Raw genomic sequence first — 17,047 nt, 5'->3', positions numbered from 1 at the left:
GTTGAGGTCCAAAGAAGCCCGGGGAGGCCTGGATGTCGGGATGAAGAACAGGGATGGGCAGGAGGAAGAGGAGGCTCCTATGGCATTCCCAAGCTCCAAGCTTGAGGAGGAATCCTGGGAGAAGGAAAAGAGGAAGGGTTGAAAGCGCTGGGATCGCCCTGCTCCCAATGGAATGCCAACAGATCCAAGGGCCACCTTGGATTCGGGATGGAGTCGGGATTACCGCTCCATGAAATCCAAAGGGAAAAGGAAGTTGTTAAAGAGCACCCCCCCCCCCCCCAAATCCCATTAAATAACCCAAGAGCCAAGGAAAACCGGGATAAAAGGGAAGGAAAAGGCAAGTCCCAACGCGCAGGAGGCAGCGGGAAGCGCTGCCAGCTCCATACCCGCCTCACGGGTGCCCCCCCCCCCCCCAAACAAGCCCTTTGCCATGCCCAAAAAGCCTCATTTTGAGCCCAAAACAAGGCCAAAGAATTCCCACCTTTGGGAATGGGGGTATTCCCCCAGCCCTGGGGGTGAAATAGGGGTTGGGGGGGGGGAAAAATGGGGCTTTTTGGGGGGAGAAAATGAGGGATTTGGGGGGAAATGGGGCTTTTTTTTTGGGGGGGGGAAGGGTTTTTGGGGGGGGAAGAAGTTTTTTTTTTGGGTGGAAATGAGGGATTTGGGGGGAGAAATTTTTTTTTGGGGGGAAATGGGTTTTTGGGGGGAGAAATGGGGGGTTTTGGGGGGATAAAATGAGGGATTGGGGGAAAGGTTTTTTTGGGGGGAGGAAATGGGGTCTTTTTTGGGTAAATGTGATTTTGGGGGGGAATTGGGGGGAAATGTTTTTTTTTGGGGGGGAGAAATGAGGGATTTGGGGGGAATGGGGGCTTTTTGAGGGGAAAAAGGTTTTTTTGGGTGGGCAGATGGGGGTTTTGGGGGGTAAATGGGGGTTTGGGGGGTAAATGGGGGTTTCGGGGGGTAAATGGGGGTTTGGGGGGGTAAATGGGGTTTTGGGGGGGTAAATGCGGGTTTTGGGGGGTAAATGGGGTTTTGGGGGGGTAAATGTGGGTTTGGGGAGGGTTCTGGGTGTTCTTAAATGCGGTTTTGGGGCAGTTCCGGGGGTATTTGGGGCAGTTCCGGGTGTTTTCCACGGCAGAATCCCAGCGGGACGCGTTGCAAAGGGGGATTTGGGAGCCACAACCCAGCTGCACCTTAACAAAGGGCTCAATCTACGACTCCCATTGAGTCCGGGCCCAAACCCCCCCCCCCATAATACACAGATCCCTATGGATTTACCTACCGCAACCCCTCCTGGTCCAGTGCTGAGGGAGGAAAAGAGGGAATAGATCCATAAACAGCAGGAAAGTTGGGAAACAGCCTCATTTGGGGGGGGGGACACCCCAAATACCCCCCCTAAAGGCCCAGTCGTCGTCGCCCGTCCCGTCCGTCCCCCTTCAACGCAAAGGCCGCTGGGAGTTGTAGTCCCCCCCCTCCCCACGGCCTACCCCTGCGGCCTGCTCCCAGCACTACAACTCCCGGCAGCCCCCCCCCAATAAACGGGGACCCGGAGGTTGAAGCGGGGACACCTCTCCCGTTACCCTCGAGGCCCCGGAAAGGCCCAGGCCTGATCGGAGCTCGGTGGTGGCGGTGGTGGTGGTGGCAGCGGCGGCAGAGCCCCCCCCTCCCCGTCCGTCCCCCCCGAGCCTCAGGGGGGGACTGAGGGAGGAAGAGGGGAGGGGGGGGGGGAGTCACTCACCCCGCGGCGCGAGCGCAGGAGCCAATCGGCGGCGCGGGACGGCGGCGGCGGCGGCGGAAGAGGAGGGAGGGGCTTCGCCTTCGCCGTGTAGCCAATGAGAGAAGGGAACGGGGATGGTGATTTGCATACGGGGGAAGGGAGGGAGGGGGCGCGCCCCGCCCACGCTGTGGCGTCTGATTGGGAGGGGTATTTGCATAAAGGGCGCGCTCCGCAGAGGGTCCCGCGGGTAAAAAGGGGGCTCTGCTCTATGGGGGGGGGCTGGTGTCAGCCCCATTGGACCCTATGAGGGTCGCCGTCAGCCCCACTGGACCCTATGGGGACTGCCGTCAGCCCCACTGGACCCTATGGGGGCTGCCGTCAGCCCCACTGGACCCTATGAGGGTCGCCGTCAGCCCCACTGGACCCTATGAGGGTCGCCGTCAGCCCCACTGGACCCTATGGGGGTCGCCGTCAGCCCCACTGGACCCTATGGGGGCTGCCGTCAGCCCCACTGAACCCTATGAGGGTCGCCGTCAGCCCCACTGGACCCTATGGGGACTGCCGTCAGCCCCACTGGACCCTATGGGGGCTGCCGTCAGCCCCACTGGACCCTATGAGGGTCGCCGTCAGCCCCACTGGACCCTATGTGGGTCGCCGTCAGCCCCACTGGACCCTATGAGGGTCGCCGTCAGCCCCACTGGACCCTATGGGGGCTGCCATCAGCCCCATTGGACCCTATGAGGGTCGCCGTCAGCCCCATTGGACCCTATGGGGACTGCCGTCAGCCCCACTGGACCCTATGGGGGCTGCCGTCAGCCCCACTGGACCCTATGAGGGTCGCCGTCAGCCCCACTGGACCCTATGAGGGTCGCCGTCAGCCCCACTGGACCCTATCGGGGCTGCCGTCAGCCCCACTGGACCCTATGGTGGTCGCCGTCAGCCCCATTGGACCCTATGAGGGTCGCCGTCAGCCCCACTGGACCCTATGGTGGTCGCCGTCAGCCCCATTGGACCCTATGGGGGCTGCCATCAGCCCCATTGGACCCTATGGGGGTCGCCGTCAGCCCCATTGGACCCTAGGAGGGTCGCCGTCAGCCCCACTGGACCCTATGTGGGCTGCCGTCAGCCCCACTGGACCCTATGAGGGTCGCCGTCAGCCCCATTGGACCCTATGTGGGTCGCCGTCAGCCCCACTGGACCCTATGAGGGTCGCAGTCAGCCCCATTGGACCCTATGAGGGTTACTGGGATGCCCTCCACAGCCTGCCCAGGTAGATACTGGGAGCACTGGGAGGTGCTGGGAGTCCCTTGGGAGCGACTGGGAGTCCCTGAAGGGGAACTGGGAATATGCTTGGGGGTAACTGGAGGCTACTGGGGACAGCCCATAACCTTTGGGGGTCAACTGGGAAGCCTTTGGGAGTCACTGGGGGCTACTGGGGAGTAACTGGGAGGCTCTAAAGGACACTGGGACCTCATGGAGAGCCTTTGGGAGCTACTGGGAGTAACTGGGAAGCCCTAAAGGACACTGGGACCTCATGGAGAACCTTTGGGAGCTACTGGGAAGTCCTAAAGGACACTGGGACCTCATCCAGAGCCTTTGGGAGCTACTGGGAAGCCCTAAAGGACACTGGGACCTCATTGAGAGCCTTTGGGAGTAACTGGGAAACCCTAAAGGACACTGGGACCTCATGGAGAGCCTTCGGGAGCTACTGGGAGTAACTGGGAAGCCCTAAAGGACACTGGGACCTCATGGAGAGCCTTTGGGAGCTACTGGGAGCAACTGGGAAGCCCTAAAGGACACTGGGACCTCATTGAGAGCCTTTGGGAGCTACTGGGAGTAACTGGGAAGCCCTAAAGGACACTGGGACCTCATGGAGAGCCTTTGGGAGCTACTGGGGAGTAACTGGGGAGCCCTAAAGGACACTGGGACCTCATCGAGAGCCTTTGGGAATAACTGGGAAGCCCTAAAGGACACTGGGACCTCACCGAGAGCCTTTGGGAGCTACTGGGAGTAACTGGGAAGTCCTAAAGGACACTGGGACCTCATCCAGAGCCTTTGGGAGCTACTGGGAAGCCCTAAAGGACACTGGGACCTCATGGAGAGCCTTTGGGAGCTACTGGGAGTAACTGGGAAGTCCTAAAGGACACTGGGACCTCATCGAGAGCCTTCGGGAGCTACTGGGAGTAACTGGGAAGCCCTAAAGGACACTGGGACCTCATGGAGAGCCTTTGGGAGCTACTGGGAGTAACTGGGAAGCCCTAAAGGACACTGGGACCTCACCGAGAGCCTTTGGGAGCTACTGGGAGTAACTGGGAGGCTCTAAAGGACACTGGGACCTCACCGAGAGCCTTTGGGAGTAACTGGGAAGCCCTAAAGGACACTGGGACCTCACCGAGAGCCTTTGGGAGCTACTGGGAGTAACTGGGAAGTCCTAAAGGACACTGGGACCTCATCCAGAGCCTTTGGGAGCTACTGGGAAGCCCTAAAGGACACTGGGACCTCATGGAGAGCCTTTGGGAGCTACTGGGAGTAACTGGGAGGCTCTAAAGGACACTGGGACCTCATCAAGAGCCTTTGGGAGCTACTGGGAGTAACTGGGAAGTCCTAAAGGACACTGGGACCTCATGGAGAGCCTTTGGGAGCTACTGGGAGTAACTGGGAAGCCCTAAAGGACACTGGGACCTCATCCAGAGCCTTTGGGAGTAACTGGGAAGCCCTAAAGGACACTGGGACCTCATCCAGAGCCTTTGGGAGTAACTGGGAAGCCCTAAAGGACACTGGGACCTCATCGAGAGCCTTTGGGAGTAACTGGGAGTCCCTGGGAGCTACTGGGGAGTAACTGGGAAGCCCTAAAGGACACTGGGACCTCATGGAGAGCCTTTGGGAGCTACTGGGAGTAACTGGGAAGCCCTAAAGGACACTGGGACCTCATGGAGAGCCTTTGGGAGCTACTGGGAGTAACTGGGAAGCCCTAAAGGACACTGGGACCTCATCAAGAGCCTTTGGGAGCTACTGGGAGTAACTGGGAAGCCCTAAAGGACACTGGGACCTCATTGAGAGCCTTTGGGAGCTACTGGGAGTAACTGGGAAGCCCTAAAGGACACTGGGACCATATTAAGAGCCTTTGGGAGCTAATGGGGGCTACTGGGAGTAACTGGGAAGCCCTAAAAGCAACTGGGAAGTGCTTGGGGCTTTTCTCCTTCCCCACTTCCCTCTTCCTTAACCAGATCCGTATCCCGATGCTTTTCCAGCGCCGAACCGCGGCCGCGAAGAGCAGCGGCGTTGGGGAACGGAATGGTCCAAACCCCCCCCCTATATCCATAGGGAATGTCTCGGCTATCCCAATCCAGCCAATCCCGGGCTATCAACAAAGCCCCAAGCCCGGCCCCTCGGCGTTGGAATTCGCTGCTCAACCCTATGGAACGCGGCCGATGACGGCGCTCGGCCCTGCCTATCCCTGCCTGTTCCTCGCCAATCCCAAACGGGAGCCTCCTCCCCGGCTCGACCAGTTTGGAACTGGGATGCGGAGGACCCGGGCTCTGGGGCTGCCCCCGTGGCGCCGGAGCCGTTTTGGGTTTCAGCAAAAAAAAAAAGAAAAAAAACCCGGCTGAAATCGGGCAAATTTGGGGTTTTTTTTGTATTAAAGAGGATTTTCTCGTTTTCCCGAAGGGAATCTGTGTTAAATCAGTGGGAAAGCCGGGAATTTCATCTGTGGGTGGGTTAAACCGGGATCAGCCCCACTGCGGGGTAGATAATGGGGCGGAATTCCTTCCATCCTGGGGTTTATCCCAGTTTGATCCCGTTATTGATCGTGGGGAATCGGGAATTAAGGGGAGGAAATGATGCGGTGGCACCGAAAGGATGGACTGGGGGGGGGTGGTCAATGCAAATGAGGAGAGGAGGGGGCGTGGTGTATGCTAATGAAGGCGGTGTGAATGCTGCTCTGTTGGTAAGTGGGCGCGGTGTATGCTAATGAGTGCCAGTCAATTGGCATGGGGCATGGACCCTGGCCGTAGATGGGGAGGGGGCATGGCTTATGCTAATACAAGGCTATGCTGGGCGTGGTTTAAGCTAATAGGGGCGTGGCTTATGCCAAAACATTGCTGTGGGCCTGTGTTGGGACTTGGGGGGCGTGGCCTGCGCTAATATACGATCGGGTGGGCGTGGCGTATGCTAATATGCAGACACAGAGCGTGGTTTATGCTAATATATGTATATAAGGGCGTGGCTTTTGCCAGTACATTGCTGTGGGGCCACGGTGTGTGCTCAAACAGACTTTGGAGGCGTGGTGTATGCTAATAATATGTGTGACATATGCTAATATAGACACGGAGGGGCGTGGCGCACCCTTATAAGGGTCTGAGAGGGCGTGGCTTATGCTAATAGACACGCTGAGTTGCTTATGCATTTTAATAAGGTTCCGAGGGGGCGTGGCTTATGCTAATATAGACACGGAGGGGCGTGGTGTATGCTAATATAGGCACGGCACGGCTCGGAGCATGCTCATTGAAGTCAGAGGGGGCGTGGCTTATGCTAATATAGGCGCTGAGTTGCTTATGCATGCTCATACGGGTCTGAGGGGGCGTGGTTTATGCTAATGTAGACACGGAGGGGCGTGGATCATGCTCATAAGAGTCAGAGGGGGCGTGGCTTATGCTAATATCGGTGCTTGCACACCCTTATAAGGGTCTGAGGGGGCGTGGCTTACGCGAATATAGACACGGAGGGGCGTGGCGCACGCTCATAAGACTCAGAGGGGGTGTGGCTTATGCTAATAGAGGCGCTAGGTTGATTATGCACCCTCATAAGAGTTACAGGGGGCGTGGCTTATGCTAATAGAGGCGCTGAGTTGCTTATGCACGCTCATAAGAGTTAGAGGGGCGTGGCTTATGCTAATATAGACGCGGAGGGGCGTGGCGCACACGTATAAGGTCCTGGGGGGCGTGGCTTATGCTAATAGAGTCTCTGAGCAGCTTTCGCACGCTAATAAGGTCCTGAGGGGGCGTGTCGTATGCTAATATGAGCGCGGAGGGGCGTGGCGTAGCCTAAATTAGGCGCGGAGGGGCGTGCCCTGCCTTCGCACGGCACATGGGCGTGTCCTTCTCCATATACGGCGCCGAGGTGGGCGTGGTTTATGCTAATAGAGGCGCTGAGTTGCTTATGCATGCTCATAAGGGACTGAGGGAGCGTGGCGTATGCTAATATAGGCGCTTGCACACCCTTATAAGGGTCTGAGGGGGCGTGGCTTATGCTAATATAGACACGGAGGGGCGTGGCTTGTGCTAATATAGACACGGAGGGGCGTGGCGCACGCTCATAAGACTCACAGGGGGCGTGGCTTATGCTAATAGAGGCGCTGAGTTGCTTATGCACGCTCATAAGAGTTAGAGGGGCGTGGCTTATGCTAATATAGACACGGAGGGGCGTGGATCATTCTCATAAGAGTCAGAGGGGGCGTGGCTTATGCTAATAGAGGCGCTGAGCTGCTTGCCCACCCTTCTAAGGTCCTGAGGGGGCGTGTCGTATGCTAATATGAGCGCGGAGGGGCGTGGCGTAGCCTAAATTAGGCGCGGAGGGGCGTGCCCTGCGTTCTCACGGCACATGGGCGTGTCCTTTCCATATACGGCACGGAGAGGGGCGTGGTTTATGCTAATAGAGGCGCTGAGTTGCTTATGCATGCTCATAAGGGTCTGAGGGAGCGTGGCGTATGCTAATATCGGCGCTTGCACACCCTTATAAGGGTCTGAGGGGGCGTGGCTTACGCTAATATAGACACAGAGGGGCGTGGCTTGTGCTACTATAGACACGGAGGGGCGTGGCGCATGCTCATAAGACTCAGAGGGGGCGTGGCTTATGCTAATAGAGGCGCTGAGTTGCTTATGCACGCTCATAAGAGTTAGAGGGGCGTGGCTTATGCTAATATAGACACGGAGGGGCGTGGATCATGCTCATAAGAGTCAGAGGGGGCGTGGCTTATGCTAATAGAGGCGCTGAGCTGCTTGCCCACCCTTCTAAGGTCCTGAGGGGGCGTGTCGTATGCTAATATGAGCGCGGAGGGGCGTGGCGTAGCCTAAATTAGGCGCGGAGGGGCGTGCCCCGCGTTCGCACGGCACATGGGCGTGTCCTTTCCATATACGGCACGGAGAGGGGCGTGGTTTATGCTAATACCGCCCAGCGCGGGGGGGCGGTGTTTGTGTGTGTATTCCTCACCCCCCCCCCTTTTCCCTTTGCCCCCCCCCATGTAGGACCCCCCCTTCTGTATTCTAGGGTTGCCCCGTACCGCGCCTGCCTCCCCTTCCCTTCATCTCGGCACCGGCGCTGGGATCAGGCACCGCGTTGAACCTCTAAGTGTCGGTGCCCGGCGGGGTCCTTGCGTGCGCCGCCCGTGCGGGGATGTCCGGGAGACCCCGCGCCGGGCGCTGCTCAGACACCACGGTGAGTCCCTCACAATGCAGCGATTTCGCCTTAAATCGCTTTAACCGAGGCCGAGGCCACCGGAGCCTTTTCCCCCCCGGCCCGGACAACGCCGCCGCCGCCGCCGTCGTTCCCCGCTCCTTGCGCCTCTCCCCAAGCACCCTCCGAGCCTCAGCCCCTGAGGCCCGGCCCCGCCGCTTCAACAACCCCCCCCCCCCCCTTTCCTTCTCCTCCTCCTCCTCCTTCACCTCCATCCCGCTCCTCCTTTCCTCCCGCTACCGGACCGGCCTCTTCCTCCCGGGGCGGGCATGGTTGTGTGGGTGCCCCCCCCCCCAACCCCCCCCACCCTCTTCCCGAACCCAAAACCACACTGTTTCAACCCAAAACCCCACTATTCCAACCCGAAATCCCCGTATTCCAACCCAAAATCATCCTTATTCCAACCCAAAATCATCCTTATTCCAACCCAAAATCCTCCTTACTCCAACCCAAAATCATCCTTATTCCAACCTACTCCCCCCCTTATTCCAACCTAAAATCCCCCTTATTCCAACCTAACCCCCCCCTTATTCCAACCCCAAATCCCCCTTATTCCAACCTAAAATCTCCCTTATTCCAACCTAACACCCCCTTATTCCAACCCAAAATCCCCCTTATTCCAACCTAAAATCCCCCTATTCCAACCTACCCCCCCCTTATTGCAACCTAACTCCCCACTTATTCCAACCTAACCCCCCACATTCCAACCTAAAATCCCCCTATTCCAACTCACCCTCCCCATTCCAACCTAACCCCCCCTTATTCCAACCGAAAATCCCCCTTACTCCAACCTAAAATTCTCCTTATTCCAACCCAAAATCCCCCTTATTCCAACCTAAAATCCCCCTATTCCAACCTAACCCCCCCACTTATTCCAACCTAAACCCCCCCTAATTCCAACCCCCCCATTCCATTTTACCCCCCCCATTTCAACCCAAAATCCCCCTATTCCAACCTAAAATCCCCCCAATTCCAACCTAGATTCTCCCTTATTCCAACCTAACCCCCCCTTATTCCAACCTACCCCCCCTCTTATTCCAACCCCAAAATCCCCCCTTATTCCACCCCGCTCCCCCTCCCACTTCCCACCCGTATCCCACCGGGAAGCGCCTTATCCTGGAGGAGCATAACGATAAGGAAAGGGGGGTGTGAACGGTTGGGTGCCCCCCCCAATCCCGCTCCTCCTCTTCCCATGGGATGCACACGGGTGGGAAGCAGAAGATTGGGATTAACCCCCCCCCCCCCCCCCCCCCCGTTACCGGGGTTGCCACTGGAAAACCGGGAATGCCGCGCTCCGGCCTAGCAGTGCCAAACGGAGCCATTCCCGAGCATGGGAATGGCTTGCTCCTGGGTGGGATTTTTGGGATCGACGTGGCTTTTTGGGATGCTTAAATCCCCCCCCCAACCCCGAGCTGAATAAAGGACATTGGCTGCTCCTCAAACCCTTCTTCTAGTTGTCATTTCCCCTGCTCCGCTGCCAGGTATCCCACCTTTCCCCATGGATAATCCCGGCTCCGTCATTCCCAAATCCCCGCCGGTTTTCCCTCTCGTTTGCTCGCAGTCATTCCCTGTATCCCCCCCCCCCCCCCCCCTCCGTTTGTAGTGGGTTTTTCCCTCTTGGAATGCCGCCTGGCTTCGGTTGTGCCCATCCAGTTGGGTTTCCTGGATCCCAAGGGAAACTGAGGCAGCGCCAGGCTTTGGCATCCTGGTGGGATGGGGAAAGGAGCATCAAGGATTGGGCTGAGCTTTGGGTTTATTAGCTATTATTTATGAGTTATGAGCTGTTATTAATGTCCTTATCGCTGTCGTCGTCGTTATTATCGGTAGTGGCTGTGTTTGCATCATTATTGGCAGTATTGACATCGTTATTAGCAGTATTTGCAGCATTGTTAGCAGTTTTTGCAGCATTATTAGCTGCAAAAATACTTTTTAGCAGTATTTGCAGCGTTATTGGGAGTATTTGCGTCGTTATTAGCAGTATTTGCAGCATTATTAGCAGGATTTCCATCATTATTAGGAGTATTTACATCATTATTAGGAGTATTTCCATCATTATTAGGAGTATTTACATCATTATTAGGAGTATTTACATCATTATTAGGAGTATTTACCTCATTATTAGGAGTATTTCCATCATTATTAGGAGTATTTACCTCATTATTAGGAGTATTTCCATCATTATTAGGAGTATTTCCATCATTATTAGGAGTATTTCCGCCATTATTAGGAGTATTTACATCATTATTAGCAGTATCTGCAGTGTTATTAGCAGTATTTGCAGCATTATTAGCAATATTTTAGCATTGTTAGGTGTATCTACATCATTATTAGGAGTATTTTCATCAGTAGTAGTAGTATTTCCCTCGTTATTAGCAGCATTTTCATCATTATAACCAGTATTTGCATCACTATTAGCAGTATTTTCGTTGTTATCACCGGTATTTCCATTGCTGTTAGAAGTATTTCCATCCCTCTAACGAATGTTGTTATCACTATTAGCAGTATTCCCATCATTATTAGCAGTATTCCTATTGTTATTAGCAGTGTTTCCATCACTATTAGCTATATTTACATCATTATTAGCAGTATTTCTATCCTTATAACCAGTATTTTTATCACTATTAGCAGTGTTTCCATCACTATTAGCGGTATTAGCATCATTATTAGCAGTATTTCCATCGTTATTAGCCGTATTTCCATCCTTATAGCTAGTGTTTTTATCACTATTAGCAGTATTCCCATCGTTACTAGCAGTATTCCCATTGTTATTAGCTGTATTCCCATCGTTATAACCAGTGTTGTTATCACTATTAGCAGTATTCCCATCGTTATTAGCAGTCTTTCCATCACTATTAGCAATATTTACATCATTATTAGCAGTATTTCTGTCCTTATGACCAGTGTTGTTATCACTATGAGCAGTGTTTCCATCACTGTGAGTGGTATTAGCATCATTATTAGCAGTATTTCCATCGTCATTAGCCGTATTTCCATCCTTATAGCTAGTGGTTTTATCACTATTAGCAGTATTTCCATCATTATTAGCCATATTTCCATCCTTATAGCTAGTGTTTTTATCACTATTAGCAGTATTTCCATCGTTATTAGCAGTGTTTCCATCACTATTAGCAATATTTACATCATTATTAGCAGTATTTCTGTCCTTATGACCAGTGTTGTTATCACTATGAGCAGTGTTTCCATCACTGTGAGTGGTATTAGCATCATTATTAGCAGTATTTCCATCGTTATTAGCCATATTTCCATCCTTACAGCTCGTGGTTTTATCACTATTAGCAGTATTTCCATTGTTATTAGCAGTGTTTCCATCACTATTAGCAATATTTACATCATTATTAGCAGTATTTCTGTCCTTATGACCAATGTTGTTATCACTATGAGCAGTGTTTCCATCACTATGAGTGGTATTAGCATCATTATTAGCAGTATTTCCATCGTTATTAGCCGTATTTCCATCCTTATAGCTAGTGTTTTTATCGCTATTAGCAGTATTTCCATCGTTATTAGCAGTGTTTCCGTCACTATTAGCAATATTTACATCATTATTAGCAGTATTTCTATCCTTATGACCAGTGTTGTTATCACTATGAGCAGTGTTTCCATCACTGAGTGGTATTAGCATCATAATTAGCAGTATTTCCATCGTTATTAGCAGTATTTCCATCCTTATAGCTAGTGTTTTTATCACTGTTAGCAGTATTTCCATCGTTATTAGCAGTATTTCCATTGTTATTAGCAGTATTTCCATCATTATTAGCTGTATTTCCATCGTTATAACCAGTGTTGTTATCACTATTAGCAGTATTCCCATCATTATTAGCGATATTCCCATCATTATCAGCAGTATTATCATCACTGTTATCAGTGTTTTCGTTGTTATCACTACTATTTCCATTGCTATTAGCAGTATTTCCATCATTATTAGCCGTATTTCCATCCTTACAACCAGTGTTTTTATCACTATTAGCAGTATTTCCATTGCTATTGGCCATATTAGCATCATTATTAGCAGTATTTCCATCTTTATTGGCAGTGTTTTCATTATTACCGGTATTTGCACTGCTATTACCAGTGTTTTCATCATTATTAGTAGTATTTTCATCACTATTAGCAGTATTATCAGCATTATTACCACTATTTCCATTGTTATTACTTGTATTTCCATTGTTGTTATTAGTATTTCCACCATTATTAGTAGTATTTCCATCATTGTTAGTAGTATTTTCATCATTATCAGTAGTATTTTCATCATAACTACCAGTAGTTCATTGCTAGTAGCAGTATTAGCATCATTATTAGTACATTATGACCGTTATTCCCACTATTAGCACCGTTATTCCTATTATTAGCACCGTTATTCCTACTATTAGTACTGTTATTCCCACTATTCCCACCGTTATTCCTACTATTAGTACCGTTATTCCTACTATTAGTACCGTTATTCCCACTATTAGTACCGTTATTCCCACTATTAGCACCGTTATTCCTACTATTAGCACTGTTATTCCCACTATTACCACCGCTATTCCTACTATTAGCACCGTTATTCCCGCTATTAGCACCGTTATTCCTACTATTAGCACCATTATTACCACTATTAGCACTGTAATTCCTGCTATTAGCACCGTGATTCCTGCTATTATCCCCTGAGTAAGTGAATGGAGCCCATAGGCCTGTGTTGTATCCTTGGAGTAAGTAAATGGAGCCCATAGGCCTGTGTTGTATCAATGGAGTAAGTGAATGGAGCCCATAGGGGCGTGTTGTATCCATGGAGTAAGTGAATGGACCCCATAGGAATGTGTTGTATCCTTGGAGTAAGTGAATGGAGCCCATAGGCCTGTGTTGTATCCTTGGAGTAAGTGAATGGAGCCCATAGGAATGTGTTGTATCCTTGGAGTAAGTGAATGGAGCCCATCGGGGCATGTTGTATCCTTGGAGTAAGTGAAAGGAGCCCATAGGAATGTGTTGTATCCTTGGAGTAAGTGAATGGAGCCCATAGGCCTGTGTTGTATCCTTGGAGTAAGTGAATGGAGCCCATAGGCCTGTGTTGTATCCTTGGAGTAAGTGAATGGAGCCCATAGGCCTGTGTTGTATCCATGGAGTAAGTGAATGGAGCCCATAGGCCTGTGTTGTATCCTTGGAGTAAGTCAATGGAGCCCATAGGCCTGTGTTGTATCCGTGGAGTAAGTGAATGGAGCCCGTAGGTCTGTGTTGTATCCTTGGAGTAAGTGAATGGAGCCCATAGGAACGTGTTGTATCCATGGAGTAAGTGAATGGAGCCCATAGGAACGTATTGTATCCTTGGAGTAAGTGAATGGAGCCCATAGGAGTGTGTTGTATCCATGGAGTAAGTGAATGGAGCCCATAGGCCTGTGTTGTATCCATGGAGTAAGTGAATGGAGCCCATAGGCCTGTGTTGTATCCTTGGAGTAAGTGAATGGAGCCCATAGGAACGTGTTGTATCCTTGGAGTAAGTGAATGGAGCCCATAGGAACGTGTTGTATCCATGGAGTAAGTGAATGGAGCCCATAGGCCTGTGTTGTATCCTTGGAGTAAGTAAATGGAGCCCATAGGCCTGTGTTGTATCCTTGGAGTAAGTGAATGGAGCCCATAGGGGCGTGTTGTATCCATGGAGTAAGTGAGTGGAGCCCATCGGGGCGTGTTGTATCCATGGAGTAAGTGAATGGAGCCCATAGGAATGTGTTGTATCCTTGGAGTAAGTGAATGGAGCCCGTAGGAACGTGTTGTATCCATGGAGTAAGTGAATGGAGCCCATAGGAACGTGTTGTATCCATGGAGTAAGTGAATGGAGCCCGTAGGAACGTGTTGTCTCCCATCCATATGGATGCGCTCCTGGCCGAATTCCCATCTGGAGGGGGTGCTTCCCACCTGGATTTGGGCACATTCCTCTTTTTCCTTTTCTTTCTTCCGGCCGTTTCCTTTCCCGATCCCTCCCCTTGCACGCTGAGAACTTGGAATTCCGCGGTGGGAAAAAGGAATTCCCCCAGCCTCCAGTTTTCCCTGCTGGAAAACCACTGCTCTCATCCCAAACCCCGGAATTACGGCTGGAAAACCACTGGGAGCTGCTCCTCGGTTTCCTGCTGAACCGGGAATGGCGTTTCCAGCCCGGGAATCCCATTCCTCCTCGGCACAACAAGGGTTTTTCCACTTGGAAATCCAGCGCTTTGCTTCCCGTTGGCTTCCTCCTCCCAAGGGAATGCGAGCCTGGAAGTGATTTGAGTCAATGGATGCATCCCAAAGCCTTTTCCTGCCGCCCTACAAACCGAGGAGGAATTCCTAACGGGAATGTGGCTTCTCCCGGAGCAGGGATAGGCGGTGTCCGTCTTTCCATCCCTACGGATGGGATCCAACGGGCTGGAAGTGCCAAACCTCAGCTCCTCGCTGCCGTGAGGAATAAGAAGCTGGGATGACGGTGATGCCAGGATGTGGGAATGCCAATGGGAATGGAGGAGGAGCAGCTGGAGACAGTGTTTTCCTTTAGGAATCCTCCCTGTAACAAACTTGGGGTCGGGATTCCTGAATTCCATTCGTGTTATCAAGGCAGAATTCCTCAGCGCTGGAATCTTCCAGCTGTCAAATGGGTGCAATATTCCCAACATCCCGAGGAGTTGGGGCTGTTTTGTTCTAGGCATGGCCCAAACCATTCCCGGGATGTGCAACCGGAGCTGGGTTTATAGGGAAGCGCCTCTTTGGGAAGCGATTCCCGTCTCTTCAGGGCATCTTGATCCCATGGAATTCCCACCTTCAGCCTCTTTAAGTGGCTCCTTTCCGATCCTTATGGTTCCAGTTTGTCCCGGAAGAGGGAAAATCCTTGCAGCTGGAATAATTCAGGAATAAGAGAGTCATTGGTGAGGAGGAATAGCCCAGGGAGAAGAGTGGGCTTAAGGAATTCCAGCAGCTGGGAATGCCGGTTCAGGTTTGAGTGCAGCGATGGATTTGTGCGTCCCTATGGAGCTCTGTCTTGTATTCCAGAGTTTATCCCTCTTGCTATTCCCTGTTTCTGGATCTCCCGGATGAGGTGATGGTTTTCCCTGTTCCGGATCCATTCCCTCACCTCCCAGGCCTGGAAAACCGGGATGTTCCATTGGATACAAGCGCTTTCCTCTTAGCCCGTGCCAGTGAGGGTTATTCCAAAGAGGAATTCCGTGTATAACCTGATCCCTGCTTTGGTGATGTTGTGATGGTGCTAGGAGGATTGATGGAATTGTCGGGATGGAGGCATGGAAGTAAATCCCATCGGGAGACCAACGGGATGTGGGAGCCCGGATTTGAGCTTTAGTGGTTTGGAATAGCCTGGAATTCCCAAATCCAGCAGGATCCTTTTGGAAGGGAAACAGACCCCGGCGCTGCTTATCCCTCATATAGCTCCCAGTTTCTGGAATGGGGCTGTGGGGTGTGTTGTTTCCATCGGAATGTGAGCGTTGGGATGGGTTTCCAAAGGGATCCTTCCCTTCAATCCCAGTGGGAGAAGCTGAGGCCGCAGCATTCCCGCACTGAAATGGAGATTTCCTCCATTCCTGGTGGGATTCCCGGTGGGATTCCTGCTGACTCTGCCCATCCCTCAAGCGGGAAATGGGAATTCCCAGCTTCCTTCTGCAGGGAAGTGGGAATTCCCAGTTTTTTTTCCCTGCTGGAAGATGCCTTTGTTGTTGGGAGGTTTGTCCTTCTCATCCTTCTTTTGCGTTATCCATCAGGATGCTGGAAAAAAGAAGGGAATACCGGGAATTCCCTATTCCCTTGTTCTTGTCATTCCATGCTTGAGTGATGCTGATGCCCTTTGGTGCCACCCGGAGCTGTCAGAAACCAGGGAATTCCCATTTTTCCCCCCTCTCTGGAATAGCAGCTGCACATCCTTGGACCTGGAATGAGTCTGGATGTTGGGATAATGGGAATGGGAAGAGAAATGGAGGCTTCTGCTGGTGCTCTTGGGCTTTGGTGGCTTCTTGGGTGCTTTTATCCATGGCCTTGGTAAGCCTGAGGAATGTTGGGATGGGTTGGGATGGGAAGGAGCTGGAATCATCCAGATCCAACCCACAGGGACACCGGCCATAGGGCAGGCTGCTCCTTGGGCACGGCCAGGGATGGAGCATCCCAACCTGCTCCATCCAACCCATCCTCATCGGAAGAGCTTCATCCCAAGAGCCCATCCAGCTCCTCCATCATCTCCTCAATCCCATCCCATCCATCCCGTGTCCAAAGCCCCTCTCCAGGTCTCCTGATGTTGGGAAGCCCAAAACTGGTCCCAGTGCTCCCATAGGACACAACGGGGAGCTCCCATAGGACACACTGGGAAGCTCCCATAGGATGCAATGGGGAGCTCCCATAGGACACAGTGGGAAGCTCCCATAGGACACAACGGGGAGCTCCTATAGGACGCAATGGGGAGCTCCTATAGGACGCAGTGGGGAGCTCCCATAGGACACAATGGGAAGTTCCTATAGGACACAGTGGGGAGCTCCCATAGGACACAATGGGGAGCTCCCATAGGACACAGTGGGAAGTTCCCATAGGACACAGTGGGAAGTTCCCATAGGACACAATGGGGAGCTCCCATAGGACACAGTGGGGAGCTCCCATAGGACGCAATGGGAAGTTTCTATAGGACACAGTGGGGAGCTCCCATAGGACACAGTGGGGAGCTCCCATAGGACACAGTGGGGAGCTCCCATAGGACACAACGGGCTGTTGGTGGCTCCCATGCAGCTTCTCCTCACCTAGCATCCCAAATCCTTCTCCTCGGGGCTGCTCCATCCCTTCTCCTTGGCCTTGGAATTGCCCCAGGAGCAGGAGCTGGTTGAGCTCTGGGAGCTGCTCCAGGTGGGATGGATTCCCAAT

At 52.4% G+C, this 17,047-nt stretch overlaps 1 protein-coding gene across 1 annotated transcript in view; it reads left to right on the top strand.

Moving 5' to 3' along the window:
- The first annotated feature begins 7,988 nt into the window (after positions 1 to 7,988).
- The window catches only part of BICRA (BRD4 interacting chromatin remodeling complex associated protein), a 28,573-nt gene continuing 19,514 nt past the window's right edge, over positions 7,989 to 17,047 (top strand). Inside the window, exon 1 of the mRNA XM_062636613.1 lies at positions 7,989 to 8,152. The gene's annotated coding sequence lies outside the window, so the exon portion shown is untranslated. The remainder of the gene's footprint in view (positions 8,153 to 17,047) is intronic.

This window comes from Pezoporus occidentalis, unplaced genomic scaffold, assembly GCF_034315485.1.
Source record: "Pezoporus occidentalis ecotype Australia unplaced genomic scaffold, CSIRO_AGI_Poc_V1 ctg487, whole genome shotgun sequence".
In the NCBI taxonomy this organism is placed as follows: Eukaryota; Metazoa; Chordata; class Aves; order Psittaciformes; family Psittacidae; genus Pezoporus; species Pezoporus occidentalis.
Note: the sequence above shows the minus strand (reverse complement) of the source record. Positions and strands in the feature narration are given on the sequence as shown.